Below are 19,946 nucleotides of genomic sequence, written 5' to 3'. Positions count from 1 at the left end.
CGCGTTATTATACCACAGATGATACGGCGAAATCTTTGCGGTGCGGCCCCGCAATGCATCGTGTGCTCTGGCTCTTACATGATTTTTCTAGCGATTGTGGGAATAAAATTAACTTACATTTTTCAACATAATTTCCTGGAAATACTCTTAAAATGGTTTCGCACGAAATTTCATCGTATTTTGATCGGTTATCAAAAGATTTGCCGAGTTTTCAAGATGGTGAAGGAGGCACTTGAGAGAGAGTGACGAAAACATGAATTATTTTCATCAGATTTATTGTCCTATAAAGGATATCAGACATAAGAATTACTGGGTATTTTACAAGATAAATCTTTCTTCACCTAAATCATAAACATTTAAAATAATGCCCGTATTCACAATAAAACTCAATAAAACTCAATAAAACTCATTTATTTCTGTAAATAGGCTTAAAAAAAGCACTTTTACACGTCCCAGTATTAACCCTACCACTGCTTCAGGACAATAAATGGGCCAGTGCTGAGAAGAAGCAGCGCAAGAAACTCAGTCACTATTGTCAGCCTCTTTTTCAAAGGTTTACATGCTTTAAAATGTACAAAGTTATAAATATTTATTTATGCGAGCTAGGCAGTAAAGTATCCCAAACATTTTTATCTTTTAAATAATCATCGACTTTATAGTAGCCCTTTTTCATTAAGGTACTTTTAATATGTGCTTTGAATTTATGAATGGGTAGTTCTACAACAGTTTGTGGTAATTTATTAAAGAATTTAATACATTTTCCCATAAATGAATTACCAATCTTATGCAATCTGAAATTTGGAACGGCAAGTTTATTTTTGTTTCTTGTATTAAAGTTATGCAAATCGCTCTTTTTCGTGAATTGCTCTATATTTTTGCGGACATACAGGGTGTTTCTTGTAAGGTGTCAAGCCGAAGGCAGGTGATAGGTGAGGACTAGACCTATCGATTTCACCCCCATGTATGTTCTACGATTTTTCGTAGTTTAGAAGTTATCGTTAATTTTGAGATTTTTTCAAATTTTATGACCTAGTGGCTTATTTTTTTTTTTATCTTTTTTTTGGGTTGACTTTTCTCAGATTTCTTTTTTTTGACAGATTCCCTATTAGTTGCAGATATTTGAAAAAAATAATCACCTTCCTATCTTTGATGCAAGATACAAAATTTTCGCTAGAAACATAAAAAATATGCTTTTAGCAGAACATTCTAAAATTTTCAACTGAAATGTATGAGAGAAAAAAATAATTTCCATAGGTCCAAAATAATTTTAAAAACTGCGCAGTTTCCTAAACTTTCATAATAACACAAAAAAACATGTACTTAATAGGCCATTATTTTCTGTAATCGCTCCACTAAAGTGGTAAGTCGGAGATTCCGTTACATGTTTTTGACTTTCTTAGGACTAAGTAATATTTGCAATCCCCTAAGTTTACGTTATGTAGAACACATTTAGAGACAATAACTGAAAAGATTTTTTTTATCCACAACGTGGAAGCTCTTGCTCTTCATTTGGTATACAAAAGGGAATATGAAAACATTGATGAACTGCGGACAAAGCTGACTGAAGCACAAAACCATATTAGAATGCAAGAAGCTTTTGTAAATTTACGAATAATTGTTTTGCGTCGTTGTTGAATGTGCATTCAGGTCAGCGGTGGACATTTTGAACATTTACTTTAAATTAAATCATTACACCCTTTTTTGCTCTCTTTCTCTCTCTCACAGACACACACACACACACACACGCACGCGCACACACACACACGCACGCGCGCGCACACACACACACACACACACACACACACACACACACACACACACACACACACACACACACACACTTTCCCTTTCTCTCACACTCTAATAGGTAGGTATATCAAATTTAATCGTAAAGTAACAATCACCACTGTGGTCTAGTGGTAAGACTACCTATTTAGGACAGCCAATTCCTCTGTGGTTTAGGGTTCCGGGTGAAGCTCGCTGATCATCCATCAGTTTCCAACTTTCCATCAGGTCAGATGAAGGGCAAGAGCTTCCTCGTTGTGGATAAAAAATGTTCTGTTCAGTTATTGTCTCTAAACGTGTTCTACGGACTTCTACGTAACGTAAACATAGTGGATTGCAAACATTAGTTAGTCCTAAGAAAGTCAAAAACATGTAACGGAATCTCCGACTTACTACTTTAGTAGAGCGATTACAGAAAATAATGGCCTATTAAGTACATGTTTTTTTGTATCACTATGAAAGTTCAGAAAACTGCGCAGTTTTTAAAATTATTTTGGACCTATGGAAGTTCTTTTTTTTTTCAAACTTTTAAGTTGAAAATTTTAGAATGTTCTGCTAAAAGCATATTTTTTATTTTTCTAGCAAAAATTTTGTATCTTGCATCAAAGATAAGAAGGTGATTATTTTTTTCAAACATCTGCAATTACTAGAGAATCTGTCAAAAAAAAGAAATCTGAGAAAAGTCAACCCAAAAAAAAGATTAAAAAAAAATTAAGCCACTAGGTCATAAAATTTGAAAAAATGTCAAAATTAACGATAACTTCTAAACTACGAAAAATCGTAGAACATACATGGGGGTGAAATCGATAGGTCTAGTCCTCACCTATCACCTGCCTTCGGCTTGACACCTTACAAGAAACACCCTGTATAAAAGGTTTTCATAAATGAACTGTGAAGCTACTGTCAGTATGTTAATTTCCTTAAAAAAATCTTTCAAGGAAAATCGGGGTCCAAGGTTATAAATGGCCCGCACTGCTCTCTTCTGCAGAACAAACACAGTTTCAATGTCCGCGGCTGAGCCCCACAACAATATGCCGTATGACATTATACTATGAAAATAGCTAAAATATACTAGCCTTGCCGTTTCAATGTCAGTTAATTGCCTTATCTTTCTCACTGCAAAAGCAGCCGAACTGAGCCTTTTTGACAAAGTTTCAATATGAGGACCCCATTGAAGTTTAGCATCTAAAGTGATTCCCAAGAATGTTGTGGAATTTATGCTATTTAATGGTTCATTCTTCACCATTAATTGCGTGGAAACCTGCCTCACATTAGGTAAGGTAAATTTAATGCACTTAGTTTTGTTTGCATTTAACAATAAGTTGTTAACAGTGAACCAATGTAGAACCTGTGAGAGTGTGTTATTAATATCGTCAAAATTTACTTTACCTCTATCAACTTTGAAAATGAGAGATGTGTCATCAGCAAATAACACAATATCACACAGATCTTTTACAAAGTAAGGAAGGTCATTAATATAAATAAGAAATAGCAAAGGTCCTAATATTGATCCCTGCGGCACACCCATAGTAAGAGGTGCTCCAGAAGACTCAGTTCCGTTAATACAAACTTTTTGTTTTCTGCCTGTGAGATACGAGTTCAGCAGATCAAGTGACTTATTCGAAACACCATAATGTCGCAATTTGTTTAGTAAGGTTTGGTGGTCTACACAATCAAACGCTTTTGAAAGATCACAGAAAATACCAACAGCGTCCTTTTTACTCTCCCAAGCATCAAAGACGTGTTTCAATAGTGCTACCCCAGCGTCAGTAGTACTTCTACCTTTCGTAAAACCAAATTGCTTATTGTGTAATAATTTGTTAAAAATGAAGTGAGATAGAAGTTGGTGGAAAATAATTTTCTCAAAAATTTTGCTAAGTACTGGTAGAATAGAAATCGGTCGAAAATTAGAGGGGTCACATTTGTCACCAGCCTTGAACAATGGAATTATTTTACTTAACTTCATTAAGCTAGGAAAGCAACCTTGATCAATACATGTATTAAAAATGAATGCAAGGTGAGGAGCTATGGTGTCAATAATTGTTCCAATTATACTGACTGAGATTCCCCAAAGGTCCTCGGTTTTTTTCATATTTAATTCTCTAAAGGTTTTAATTATTGTATTACAATCTATATGCCTGAACTGGAGCAGACACTGGCATTCGGTGACATTAGATTTTAAAAGAGACTCTGCAAGAACTGGTGATGAATTCAGTTCTTTAGTTGTTTCAGACGCAATATTGGAGAAGAATGTCTCAAATGTGGTTGCAACTTCTGTATCGGAATTTATAATTTCGTTTCCGATTTTCAGTGAAAAAGTGTTATCCTTCGATTTATTTTTACATGTTTGTTTATTTATTATGTTCCACGTAGCCTTAGCTTTATTATTAGAATTTAAAATCATGTTTCGAAGATGATTTGATTTAGCAGCCAAACAAACCCTTTTAAATATTTTTGAGTAATTTTTAACATATTCTATAACATTCAGATCTTGCGTATCGGCTTTAAGACTATATAATTCATACATTTTATTTCTACTCTTGTGAATGCCGGTTGTAGCCCAGTCGTCAAATTTACATTTAACAGAATTTATTCGGATCTTTTTCTGTGGGAATGTGGTTTTGAATTCCTCACTCACAACACTGAATAGATCCTCATAAATGTGATCAACATTATTGTCATCTAATATAAGTTTATCAATACCATCACAAATATTTTTCTTAAATTTGTCAATTCGGTTAGTTGTTATTGGCCTACAAACAACATCCACTGTACTAGCGACATGATGGTGTTCAAATGTGGCCAATTGTCCACTATGATCTGAACTAAGGCAATTAATTATTGATTTACTTTGAATATTACAGTTACAAAAAATGTTATCTAAGCAAGTAGCTGATGTTGGAGTGATTCTAGTAGGCTCATTGAAAAGATTTGATAAATTAAAAGATTTAAAAAGGTTTAAGAATCTTATTTTATATTGAGTATTATCTAATAAATCTATATTAAAATCTCCACATACAACTACTCTCTTATTTGATTTAAATACCTTTTTCAAGACCTCCTCCATAGTGGATTCGAATAATTGGTAATTTGCAGATGGGGGCTTGTACACACTTACAATTATATACTGCTCTAGCTCTGCACACGCAAGTTCTATAGTTCGTTCGATTGAGAGTGAAACAATGTCTTTTCTTTCCTTGTATTTAAATTGATTATTTATTATTATGAGTGACCCCCCTCTAATAGCAGACTCCCTGGTGAACGAACTACAAACTTTATAATTACCTACATAAAACATTAATTCATAATTTTTAAGCCAATGTTCTGTTAAGCATAATACATGAACATTGTATTTTTTTAAAAACAATTCTAGTTCTAATTCTTTGCCAGCCAGGCCTTGTAAATTTTGATGAACAATATTAAATCCTTTAATAGACCTGTCTGTTGTCGTCCCTCTCAGTTTAAATCAGAGGTCGTCACAGAAATATTAGTATTTCTACTAATAATATTAAAAGTTGAATTTACTTGTTTTGTGTTAATAACACAGTTAATATTATAAGCTAACAATGTAGCAACTTTTAATTTTATACTTTGAGGCAGGTGTAAAGAGCTGCCTGTCAATAAGAATTTATTATTAATAAATTTATTTGTGTCGAAAAACACAAACTTGTCGCTATGACGAACAGTCAAGTTACATAATAGAGTATTCAGTAAGTGAATACTTTTGTTATTATCTGAGGAGCCATTTTGACAGTATGGCAGGGCACACATAATTATCTTTTCAACATTAAGGCTGGCCAGCATGGAAAAATTATGCAAAATATTTTTCCTACTAATATTCTGACTGTTTCCTAACATTAAAATTAAAATGGATTTGCTATGTAATTGATTACATTTTTTTATGCCATTTATTATTTGACTAATGGATGCATCAGGCATACAATTATTTATTATTTTACAATCTAATTTTTTATTCAATATGGGGCCATAACCAACTCCTAGCCTATCTGAGAATAACACTACATTGTTTGATTTTTTTACATTTAAAAATTCAGTTTTTGCAGACATTGAAGGCTGCAAGCCGCCATCAGTTTGTTGCTGACTTTGCATTGTTATGTTTGGCAGAGATTTAAAATCCGTAGTAGGATTGCCTAGATCTAAGAGATTGTTTGCTGCCAGGATATGTTCGTTAATTTGTTCCCTGGCTGAATTATATTTAGCTGTTATGGATGCAAGCGAGTCATGCAAGTTTGTGATTTCAGCCTGCAACCTTTCAACGTCCAAGTTATGAGTGGACCTACTCTCTACTAGTTTACTGTGGTAAATTTCTAGACTGTCAACCAAATCTAGATTCTTTTTCCTTAACAGAATATTTTTGTGAAACTGTTCTTGCCCTTTTATTATTTTTTTTGTTTTAGAAATAAACCTATTAATTTTAACATACTTTTTTAATTTATTTCTACTAGAAAAAGTCAATGGCCGACTAACGTTCTCAAATGATTTAGTGTCGCAAGATACATTTAAGTCTGGTAGCACTGCACGTCCACCAGGACTCCCAATTAGCTCTTCGTATAAGTTCAGAGTGTGTGTGAACTCCTGCTGCTTTCGTTCCTCTTCGAAGTGCAGTATGGTCTTATTGGCGTCCCTCAGTTCAGCTTCTAACTCATTGTTGCGCATCAAGGTCTGCTGAAAGATATTGCTGCACTGGTCGAAGGTACTGATTGTATGCAGTAGTTCATCACGGTGCTCGGTTACCTCCTGGAGACGGACATGCAGTTCTGCCAATTCTTGTTTTAGTTCTGTATTCTTTCTTATTGTACAAGTAATTTCCTCCTCGCCCTCTTCTCTTTCCCTAATGAGTTGGTTACAGCTTTCTTGACTCTGTTTCAGTTCCTCGAGTGCCCGCCTAAGTTTCAGCTCAATGGCTTGTGCCGCTGCTCTGCGTGTGAGCATGTTGAATGTGGTTTTTGTCTGAAATTATCCAAAGGAAGTGTATAGCGGATATTTATGCAAAAATAGGGGGTATGAGTTATAACAGTTATTATTTGAATTTTAAACTTTATTTCTAATCTAATTCCACAAAATGCAACTCTCATGAAATCCTTTTTATAATTATTATTAGTCAAATAAGCAATATTGAATACTATACTCTTTTTTTTTTTTCTGCGGGTAATATTTTTAGTTTTCAACAAGGATTAAAACTACATTTACTATTAATAATTTACACAATCAAACAAACAAAAGATGTGTGAGGTGTCAAAAAGTATATTGTTGAGTGTGTTGAGTAAGTTTGTCTGCGGCCAAGGTGTTGTTATCTTCAACTTTACTTCCACTTATTGTCAAGTAAAGAGAGGCACAACAGAGCCGAATCGTAATGAATTGTGAAGAATCTCACTTTCGTGAGGTTTGTGGAGTATTTTGTTGTACTGTTTGATTGCAATTTACTTCCCATAAAGAAAGTGGCAAAGCAATGTTTATTGATTGAAAACCACAAAAAAATAACCTCAAACAGATTGCAATACCAATTATTTTGAAATGCTAAATTAATATTTTAACTATTTACGCCTATAAGTAAACAGTATTTTTGAAAACATTACTCCCCTGGTTTAAACGGTGGCTCCGGTTAAATTTTGTACGTTGGTCGTAGCTGTCAATTTGGTCGCCGATTTAATCTCCTTATAATTATGTGTTTACACAAAGTCCAGTTTTGCAAACACTTGTACACGATATTTACACATTTATATCACTAATTAAGTGTATTTTGATACATTAATACGACTATTTTTATAATTTAACTTAAAATTAATCTAACAGCTGATCTAAGTACGTCTGACAGGCAGGGCTGCCAGACGAAAAAAAAAAAAAATAAAGCAGTAAATCGAACGCACAGCGTTGAATAGAGCTCTGTGATTGGTTCGCGTGTCACCCTGTGCGTCCACGCGCACTGTGAGATCTCATAGTAATGTTTGTGAATACGGGTGTAAAAGTAGGTAAACATTGTTTATAGTTTATAGGGTAAATTTGAAAACATTGACATCCTTTTAAATTAAGTCAACGCTTACGCAACGACTACTTATACACATAAGAACGTACTCAAACAAATAAATAGTATAAATAAAGATACAAGTTTACTACACTTAAGAAAATAATAATTAACTAGATAAAACTAATACTGAAGTTCCAAAACCGTTTATTCTTTTTGTTCAGAAGAATAATAATAAAACAAATGAATGAACGCTGAGCGGCGCGCGCGCCGTCCTGTCGCCATCCGCATCCCCCCGCCATCTTGCGTTTAGTAGCCGCCGGGTCGCGAAAGCGAGCGCACGTCTATTGTACTCGCGCGCAACAACATTTAGACTATTGCACTGTGTAGGTGTTTGGTCTTTCTAATTTGTGATGTCTCATACGGAAAGACAAAAGAAGTGGACAAAAATGGTGCGTATTACTTAACAGCAGGCTTTTTCGGAACGTGCCAATGTGCCGGTACTTCAAACACTGCGGTGTTGTCTTTTAAATGCGTCGACGCATTGCGTCACTGTGATAATCAGATCCGTAACGCTCCTCTAGGATTAGTAGAAGTTTATGTAAATTCAAGTGCAACGCCAAAACAATAACCAGTGATCCGTATAGGAGATAGTTCAAAACCTCGCGTTAAGTAGGTAACATTCACAAACCGTCGGCGCCAAAGGTTTATGGAAACCTAGGAATGCAGTGTATGTTTAATGTGTGAAAGTATAATGCTTTGCCCGCTAAATTTACAAGGACGGTAAGTACAAAACATTTTGTTTTAAACGTTTGTTTTAGTCACCCAGACTTTTAAAATGAATACGTGAAAACTACTAGGTTTATGGTGCTGGCGACTAGTCGAGGTATACAAACTGTTAAGATCGCGTAACTTCAATATACCAACCAAGTTCTTGAGTGGCGACCACGAGCTGGAAGACGTAGCGTGGGCAGGCCTCCCACTAGGTGGACCGACGATCTGGTGAAGGTCGCAGGAGGTACCTGGATGCAAGCGGCGTAGGACCGGTCTTTGTGAAAATCCTTGGGGGAGGCCTTTGTCCAGCAGTGGACGTCTTTCGGCTGAAACGAACGAACGAACGAACCAACCACGAGCCGGAAGACATAGCGTGGGCAGGCCTCCCACTAGGTGGACCGACGATCTGGTGAAGGTCGCGGGATGTGCCTGGATATGAGCGGCGCAGGATCGGTCTTTGTGGAAATCCTTGGGGGAGGCCTTTGTCCAGCAGTGGACGTCTTTCGGCTGAAACGAACGAACGAACCAATCACTAGCATGACCTGTAGCCATAGGATGCGCGCCGCGATATGCTTTTATCCCGCCATTTTATCGATTTTACGCGGTAAGTCCATACATTTATCGTCTTAAAATCATCGATAAGATTTTGTCACAACGCGCATTTTAGCCCAGCTGCAGTTCAGTTTAATATGTACGACTATATGGAACTGTAGGCATATCTGTAATAGGATTAGAGATAACGTCGTAGAAGCGGATGAAAGGATAGACGTGGATTTTGTAACATAGTGCTGTTTTGGAACGAGGCCGTCACTTACTGACTTGGTTGACTAGATGATGTTATTATTAAGGAGTGGCATGTTAGAGATCGTAAATAATCTATGAAAATGAATGTACCTACTTACCTGTAAGGTAAGTACTTCTAATCTTACCATGTCGTACCTACATGTCAGAATATCGCACATACCGTTATACATACGCCATGCCTTTTATCATGCATTTAACAAATTGTGAAGAAGCCAGCATTATGAAACGAAACTTTAAACTTGATTCGACTTCAGCTACTAGAGTACTGCCTACATAATAATAATAATTAAATCTTCTTGAGAATGTAGGGCAGACTATAATATGTACCCAAATACAAAAAATACTCTTCAAAAACAAAAGATAAAACGCAAAAAATTGTTGCTTTTTCATACAAACATCAATAATCAACTATCAAGTTTACAACTTGTATTGTTACTTACCAATTAAAACACAGTGTTATTAAATATCCCAACTAAGTTTCAGTCTAAACACGAAGTCTAGAACTTCCCGTCCTATCTTTCAATCTAGATCCATCTCGAGCGGGCCACAATCTCACAATCAAGTGTGTCGGCTTAAGTGCCTACCCGATAGCGCTTCAAGATTGGTTCCCAAACTTATTTGAGACGCGCCCTCTTTCGACCATACAAAAAATTCCGCGCCCCCCCCTCCTCCAGTCAAGATAATTTATTGGTCGTATCGAGCAGTCTAGAATGCATTCTCTCGGCGGTCGCAGGTTTTTTATACTTAAGTACACAGATGGCCCGCGCCCTCCTTTAAAGGTCTTTGCGTCACCCCTGGAAGGCGCGCTTTGGGAACCAATGCCGCTACAAGAACAATAGGTAGGTATCACAAGTAGGCTGTATCTTTAGTAGTAGGCACATATTGTCTTTAGGTAGGTACAGGCACATTAGACTATACATTTTTATGGCAAAATCACCTTTCGTTCGTTCGTTTCAGCCGAATAACGTCCACTGCTGGACAAAGGCCTTCCCCAAGGATTTCCACAAAGACCGGTCCTGCGCGGCTCACATCCAGGCACCTCCCGCGACCTTCACCAGATCGTTGGTCCACCTAGTGGGAGGCTTGCCCACGCTATGTCTTCCGGCTCGTGGTCGCCACTCAATAACTTTCCAGCCCTGCAGTTGTGATTACCTTAATGTTACTCTCGTTCGTTAATACCTACTTTTTTATTTTTAAGTTAGTACGATATTCTGTGTTACGATAGGCACTCTATTAAAATAGCTTTTAAAATTTTCAGTTTTATTGTCAAAAAGGTTTACTTACTAGTAATTTATCGTAAACAAAGTAGATAATAAGTATGCTAATTTATTTAATGCTTGAGTGGGTTTTGATATTCTTTGATTTAATTTAAATTACTAGTTTCACGTTTGCTCTTACGTGGAACTGATAAAATAACAACAATGTTTTTGTATAATAGGTTCTTCTTTCCAACGACCGATCCTGTGCTGTCCGCATCCAGGAACTTCTCGCGATTTTCACCAGATCGTAGGGCCACCTACCGGTCATTGTGGAAATACATGGGGGAGGCATTTGTCCAGCTGTGGACGTCATTTGACTGAAACTTGTTTCCTATAACTGATCTGATGGCCACAGGAGACATGATTACTAGTTTGTGGAACTGATGGCCACGACCTGGAAGACTTAGACCTCCCATTCGGTGGTGAGCTGACCTGATGAACGCGGGAAGGTCGTGGAAATCCTTGAGGGAGGTCTTTGCTTTGTCTAGCATAAGACGTATTTCACTTGAAAAGTAGCTGCCTACCTAAGTCTACTCTACTGTACAAGAATGACAGACGACCTCATAAAGGTAGTAGGAAGGCGCTGGATGCAGGCCGCTACCAACCGGTTATAATGGAAATCATTGGGGGACTATGTTCAGCAGTGGACATCCTGTAGCTGAATATGACGATGATTATCCTGCTGTGTATTTTGTGTAGCTTCTTGTAGGAGTAACTAACTAAGATAATACATAACTTATTATCACACATATTGACTTAAGGTCCTATGTCCCCTACATGGGGCAGAGGGCGTCCACAGCAGTCCTCCATCGTGTTCGGTCTTGAGCTTCGCGTTTCATCTCGCTCCAAGACTTGCCGATTTTCTTTGCCTCGTCTGTTCACAGCGATGGGACAATATAAAGGATTTTTAATAAAAACTAAAGCTCACATTTTAACCGTTTATTTACGTTTCACGATAAACTAATTAGTATGAGATAGTTAACACATGGCAACAAGAACACTAACGTAAAAATATCTTATTTCTAAAACAGCTAATGTACACATCAAATCTTATAGCCTTTGCTAGTTATTGCTGTATTTTTTAACCTAATTATGATACAATATTTACAGGACCATTCGCATGAAAAGTGTGCCAACTCCTTTTTGAAGGATTTCTAAAATAATGTTTTAATTTTAACATAAATGTTTTTCCAATTTTTATTGAAAAGGTTGCTAGATTTTTTTTAACAAAAACTGAACAAAGGTGTCAATAATTACAAAACTATAAATAGTGATATTAAAATAGTAATCTAAGCGTTTTACGCTTATTAAAGGAAATTGATACCAAAATTCGTAATAAAGCAATATCAATAATTTTATAGATAACGGTAGCAGTTTAATGTTAATATTAGTTAATCTCAAAAATAATTTTCATTTATCTAGTCTTTACAGTGTTCTTTGCACTCATTAATGATGCGTTTACAAACTTTTTAAGTAGGGCCTATTTTAGAAGGAGATATGCAAATTAATTTCATATTAAAATTTTGAGATGATATAGTATCATTTAGGTACAGACGACAGCACATCAAGTTATACACTACGGTATCTTATTCAATCGTAATAAGTGTTATTTTGCAACAAAACTGTATAAGCCTGTTGTGCTGTGGACTGTATTTATTGATAAAGGAGATAATTTAACATTTTTACTTACATTAAGAAGGACAGGATATTTTTCTATTTACCTATTATAATATTATAATGATTTAACAGTTAACTTTTTGCTTTAAGCTGGTATTTACAGAAAAAATATTATAACTATAAGCATAGTTATTTAAATCTTAATCTATCACTAATTTCGTTTACAACCAATTTGTGTATTCTAAGTTCACAAACATACAATATTTTATTAGCATAACACTTAGTTGTTACGTATTTGTTTTCCCCTTTTGCAAAGAAAAATTAAAACATTACATTAAACAAAAATAATTTGAAAAGATTTCCGAATTTTTATCCGAAAATCTCTTCTAATTTTGTTTATCCTAGTACTTAAAACTTATTTATGAAAAAATGACAGATCCTTAAGAAAATAGGCGAAATTTACTAGTATTTTATTAATTTAAAATAGTTTTTATGACATAGCAATAACATTCAATATAATCGTTTTAAAAGGGGATATAAAATAACTGGTTACAAAGTAAAGCGATTGGTAAATAAACACAATGAAATATTTTCAAAAAAGTTGATAACGAGGATCTGTCATTTAAGTACGTCTATAATTACTTATTTTATTATTATTAATATTTATCATCATAAAACTATCATTACAGATTATAATATCACAATGAAAATGTAATTATTTACTTATTTAAATTCTAAAATAGCAATGACAAAATAAGTGAATTTTCATAAGTGTGACGTCGTTAGTTTAACATCGACAGAAAGAAAATTATCATGAAACTTAAGAAAAAACTGGCAATTATTCAAGCAGTGTTTAATTCAGTGTTTATTTGAATGCTAAAAATATCCATGATCTTTCATTAAAACTGTATTATTTTCTTAATGACATTGGATAGGGTATCTAATATTCGAATAGTTAAAAAAAATCGACTAAGAAGCGAAGAGTCATATATCCGATATTGATTATGACAGTAGATTTTTTAAATTAAATTCAACGTCATATTTATCCTCAAAAAATATGGCAAAACTAATAACATCAGCCGGAGAAGTATCAAAAATAAAAATCTTTCTCGTATATTAAAGTGTCTTTCCTAATACCATCCCTCTATCAAGTTGTCAATCTGAGTCGATTCAGTGATATGATCAATATTGGGTTTGACACCGAATATGGACTATTAGCGGAAAAATATATTTTGGCAAACATTTTAATAAATAACGCTGCGGGAAAAGATGTAACTTTTTGAGTTGATACAATAATGTTATTTTGTCAGATATTTTTTGTTTACATTTTGGTTGCTAACCCATAATATTATTGTGATCCGTTGAAAACAGTCATAATAATTGTTTTGTTTCAATATCAAGGATAGGTTGTGGTTTTTTGGACAGAATCTCTGAGTGAGATTTATCTATGAGTGAGATTTAATCTCTTATGAGCTTTGTTTTATATTATAGACTTTAAGGCTTTGGCAAACCGGGAAATACCAAATAAATAATAGATCGAATTCTAAAGCTTTGATTAGGAACCAGGAATTAAATACGTTTTCTTCAAACATGACGTCTATTATATCATCTTTCAATCCTCGACTCAATTTTACAGATTTTTAATTTACGTCACTATTCACCCACAGTACCAACACCGCAAAAACGTGTAACTCTTTAAAATGATTTTACGCGAAGTTAGATCCGCGTCAGCAGTGCGTGAGACGGAACGCAATCGCTTTGTGGGGTGAACTGAGCGATCTGACGCTGTGATGCCGAAAATCCATTTATTCAGTCACTACGAGTTAGGCGGGCATGTAGATTGGGGAATTCACAAGTGACGTAGAGAGGCATGCGGAAGATTGGTGGGTTGGCAGGTTTTGCATCATGCCCCCGTTATTTAATTTTCGTACATATTTGGATCTGTATAAGGCGACAAATATCTATTAAATCAAAGATTATAAGTTTACTTATTTTAAAAAAGTTTTCGTGATTTGGAGTAATGAAATTATATTTCTTTTTGCTAGTAGATTCCACTGGAGTTGCAAGGAAAAGAATTTAGTATTGTAACATTCTAAATCATTATTGAAACTTTAAGTCTATAAAGATGTTTTTGAATAAATTAAATTATGAAAAGAAAAAAAAAAACATTTTATAAAGAGGATTTAGTAACACCACGTATGCCGAAGCAAGCATTTGGTTTTCCTCGTAAAATTTTTCGCTCGGAATGTCTGCGTTCCGAAACACGCAGCAAGCGTGAAAGGGCATTCCGTTTCGTTTCACGCTGTTCTCCCGTGGTTGGCTCTACTCGACTGTATTTGATTCGATGCTTCAGTTATTTAGCTCGTTATTGGTCTATTAGGTAGTTAATTCAGTTTAAAATCAAGTAAATGAATGTGAGTTACAAAGAGACGAGTCGAAAGATAGACAGACTCCCACCTAATTTTACATAATATAGGCTTCCCACTGCATTGAAAGCATAATGAAGACTGACTGATGAACGAAAATAGTGTACCTTGCTCCGTTACAACAAAAAGAAGTCCACTTCTGGACAAAGGGAGACTTTGGTCCCTTGAAATCCTTGGATTTCCATGGACCTGCACGCTTCTAATCGACCTATATGTAAAGCTACAAATATACATATGGGGTAGGTCTATGTTCAACAGTGTACGTCTTAATTGTGGCTGAAAATTATGATGGGCTTTGTAATTTGTGTTTTCTCCCTGCAAAATCTATACTTATAATAAATCTGTAGAGAGGTCAATTCTGTACATGAAATATATTTTCAAAATAATTATCAGGGGGTGATTAGTGATCGATACTGATGCCAAAAATGCAATCAGTAAAATTTTTGTCTGTCTGTCTGTCTGTCTGTCTGTCTGTCTGTATGTTCCTTATAGAAACAAAAACTACTCGACGGATTTTAACGAAACTTGGTACAATTATTCTTCATACTCCTGGGCAGGTTATAGGATACTTAGGAATTCCCACGGGAACGGGAATTAGCGGGAAAATCCTTTTGTATGAAAAATCTAAACTGCTTAAGTTAGACGCTTGAAATTTGGTATGCAGGTACCTTAGTAAACTTAAAGCTTAGTTACAACAGGATATTGCAAAATTCCCACGGGAACGGGAGTTAGCGGGAAAAAACATTTGTATGAAAAATCTAAACCGCTTAAGTTATACGCTTGAAATTTGGCATGCAGGTACCTTAGTAAATTTAAAGCTTAGTTACAACAGGATATTGCAAAATTCCCACGGGAACGGGAGTTAGTGGGAAAAAACATTTGTATGAAAAAATCTAAACCGCGTAAGATAGACGCTTGAAATTTGGCATGCAGGTACCTTAGTAAATTTAAAGCTTAGTTACAACAGGATATTGCAAAATTCCCACGGGAACGGGAGTTAGCGGGAAAAAACAATTGTATGAAAAAATCTAAACCGCGTAAGATAGACTTGAAATTTGGCATGCAGGTACCTTAGTAAACTTTGAAGCGGCTATTGAGGATGCTCTTAATAAAACTTGTAACAGCAACAAAAAGGTCTTAGTTTGTGGAGATTTTAACGTCAATTTACTAGATAGCTCATCATCATATTCTGTAAGACTACTTTCCCTTTTTAAGTCATTTAATTTGTTTAGTCAATTTAAGGAGCCAACTAGAATTACGGAAACCACAGCTACTTGTCTAGATAATATTTTCTCTAGCTGTGTCCCTGACAAAAAAGCTGTCATACACAATCTTACGTCAGATCACTGTGGTATTAAAGTAGAATTTATTTTTAATAATTCTAATAATACAAGTAACAAAAATGCCGTATGTAGACCTGTAACCATTAGTCGTCTAGAACGTTTTAAGAATAATCTTGGAAATAAATTGCATTTAGTGCCGTACGTGCAGGGAGACCCAGATGCTCTTTACAATAACCTTTTCGAATGTATTAAAACCGAACATGACAAAGTTTTTACTGTAAAGCCATTAAAACCAAATACCAAATCTAAGTTTAGTGACTGGGCTACTAAGGGAATATACAAAAGTCGAAATACGTTATATGAGCTTTATGGCATGAAAAAGTATAATAATAGTATATCTTTTCTTGAGCATGTGAAAAAGTATTCAAAAATTTTTAAGAAAGTTTGCTTCATGGCTAAGTCTTTTTATATTCGGGACAAGATAGGAAACGCCAGTAATAAAATAAAAGAAACTTGGAATGTTATCAACCGAGAGACTGGTAAACTAAAACCAAGAGATAATGACTTTTCTCTCAAAGTTCACGATAATTTGATATCTGCAGATAAAGATGTAGCAGAAGCTTTTAACAAATTTTTTGTTAATATAGCTTCAGCAACAACTGCCAACTTAAAGTCATCTCCCTCCGAGGCTGAAGAAATATTGAAAACCCACGTGACACCCTGTGACTCGCACTTCTCTTTTAAACATATTACTCCATTAGATATCACTAAAACTTTTAATCTTTTAAATGTAAAGAGTACAACTGATATCTGGGGCATCTCTGTCAAGATAGTCAAACACATTATTGATATAATTTCCCCACAGTTAGCGATAATATTCAATAATTGCATAGAGAAGGGAATCTTCCCCGACCTCATGAAACACAGTAGACTAATGCCATTATTTAAGTCTGGTAGCAAAACCGACCCTGGCAATTATAGACCCATTTCTATCTTGCCCGCCTTGAGCAAGATTTTTGAAAAAATCATACAGGAGCAACTTATGATTCACTTTGGCTCTAATAAACTATTTCATAGTGAACAATATGGTTTTACCAAGGGTCGTTCCACCACCGATGCCGGGGTTGCACTACTTAAACATATCTTCGAGGCTTGGGAAAATTCTCAAAATGCACTAGGGGTCTTCTGTGATCTCTCAAAAGCTTTTGACTGCGTAGAACATCAAACGCTAATTCGCAAACTGCACTATTATGGGGTAAAGGACTCGGCTTTGGATTTAATACAATCCTATTTAAACTTTAGAGTTCAAAAAGTCGACATAAATGGTGTTTTGTCTTCTGGGTCACCTGTGAAAATGGGAGTTCCGCAGGGGTCCATTCTGGGTCCATTCTTGTTTCTTATATACATTAATGATCTACCATATTTTGTTAAAGACTCTTGCGAAATCGTGTTATTTGCTGATGACACATCTTTGATTTTTAATATTGATAGAAGTAAAAATAACTTTGACGATGTAAATAATGCACTAACAAGAGTTTTAAGTTGGTTCACTACAAATAATCTACAACTGAATGCAAAGAAAACAAAATGTATAAAATTCTCTTTGCCTAACGTAAAAACAGTTAGTACCCAAATAGAACTTAATAATAATGCAATCGATCTGGTAGAATCTACTGTATTTCTGGGAATTACCCTGGATTCAAAACTCCAGTGGGGCTCCCATATAGAAACTCTGGCGGGAAAGCTCAGCTCAGCGGCTTTTGCAATAAAAAGGATACGGTCATTAACCGATGTTTCAACAGCTCGCTTAGTCTACTTTAGCTACTTTCATAGCCTAATGTCATATGGAATCATGCTATGGGGCAAAGCTGCAGATTTTGAAACAATATTTATTCTGCAAAAACGTGCCATAAGATACTTGTATAAAATGAAAGCAAGAGCGTCCCTTAGAGAATTGTTTAAAGAAATTGGCATTCTCACGGCCGCTTCACAATACATCTTAAACTGTATTCTATTTATTCAACAAAATATTAATGATTTCAAAAAGAAAAGTGATCTTCACCAAATCAATACTAGAAATAAAAATAAATTGGCTATACCCGCTTTTAGACTTAACAAAGTGTTTGCCACCTTTATGGGACAAGGTATCCATTTTTATAACAAAGTCCCTGATAAATATAAAGAGCTACCGTACAATAAATTTAAAGGTATAGTTAAAGATCACATGCTTAAAAAAGCCTATTATACAACTCGAGATTTTCTTAATGATAAGTCATCCTGGGAGTAGGATTATGGTCCTCTCATGCTCGCACTAAAAAGAATTAAAATCGTGCTATGAAAAGTAATGTATAAACTAATCTAATTTTCTAAAATGTTATAGTGTCATGCTTCTCAATCTGGACTGTTACTTAGCTTTATTATTGGTTTTTTTTTCTCTAAGAGATAACTTGGTATTGTCATTCTCACTAAAATGTCTCTGGGGTGGTGGCGTAGTGAGGCGGGTCGTTACATTCCCTCTAATATGGTCGAGTGAAGCGATGGCTGGTTCACTCGTCATGTCTGTGAACAGGCGCTGCTTTCGGGGACTGGTCAATCCAAGTTATTCCAACTTATGTATGCGAGTCATTTCTACTAGTATTTGAGTATGTAATCTGTAAGTCTAGATATTAGCACGTCACTACCTTGTTTAATATGCCACGCAATTTTGTATACCCATTCTTATAAGATACACTATACAAGAATGCATGGTAAATTCAGTGAACTGCTCCTGAATCGAATGTACCTACTACTGCTATTTCTATTTATTTATATTAACCGGCAGACAGTGGTGACTGAGTTTGTTGCGGCGCTTCTTCTCAGCACTTGCCAAATGTTGGTCTCGAAGCGCTGGTAGGGTAAAAAGATTATGAGACATGTAGAGGCTCCTTAAGAGCAAAATGACGATTTGTAAGAACTATTTATTGGTCTAAACAAATAAAGAAATTTTGACTTTGACTTTGACTTTGACTTAAAGCTTAGTTGCAACAGGATATTGCAAAATTCCCACGGGAACGGGAGTTAGCGGGAAAAAACATTTGTGTGAAAAAATCTAAACCGCGTAAGATAGACACTTAAAATTTGGCATGCAGGTACCTTAGTAAACTTAAAGCTTAGTTACAACAGGATATTGCAAAATTCCCACGGGAACGGGAGTTAGCGGGCAAAGAAATTTGTATGAAAAAATCTGAACCGCGTAAGATAGATGAAGGGGGGGTAAAACGAGATCCACGCGTACGAAGTCGCGGGCGGCCGCTAGTACACTAATATTTTTCACAGAAAATTGCATTTCATAACTGCAACGTTCATATGGCGAGGTCGTCCAAGCGTAGATGCAAAAGTAATCGAAAACTAATTTCTAGCTCCATATTTTTCATCAAACGATCGAAGTAAATATTGGGATGTTATTAAAAAGTTTCAATTTTCCTGTTTGCTATAACGTAGATGATTGGAATTTCGAAATTTCTCTGCTATGATTCGATGGTTGAATCTTTTCTTCGTATGGAACTTATGGACGAAGTATTTTACCATTTAAAATGTATTTTATTCCAGAGATGGATGCTTCATCATTATCATCATTTCAGCCATAGGACGTCCACTGCTCATAGGCCTGAACATAGGCCTCCCCCAATGCTTTCCACGTTGATCGATTGGTAGCGGCCTGCGTCCAGCGCTTCCCTGCTACCTTTACGATGGATGCTTGTTATGTCAATTTGTACCTCCTTGATCAAACCCGGTTAAAGTTAAGATATTTCACAATATAATTGTTGTATGGTTAAATATCGATGCGGGTATTATCCTTTTAATCACAACGAGAAAGAAAGATTTTAGCCCATATCTTAGTTTTTATGGCGATAGACTTAGGTAAGATGGTGGTTAGCCAGGCGGACATAGAAAAAGTCCGCGAAACTCAAGCTCTCACTGGGATTCAAATCTAGGAATTTTGGTTCTGAGACAGAATATGGTCAGAGTGGTAAAT

This window comes from Ostrinia nubilalis, chromosome 24 (genome assembly GCF_963855985.1).
Source record: "Ostrinia nubilalis chromosome 24, ilOstNubi1.1, whole genome shotgun sequence".
Classification (NCBI taxonomy): Eukaryota; Metazoa; Arthropoda; class Insecta; order Lepidoptera; family Crambidae; genus Ostrinia; species Ostrinia nubilalis.
This window is presented reverse-complemented; position numbering follows the sequence as displayed.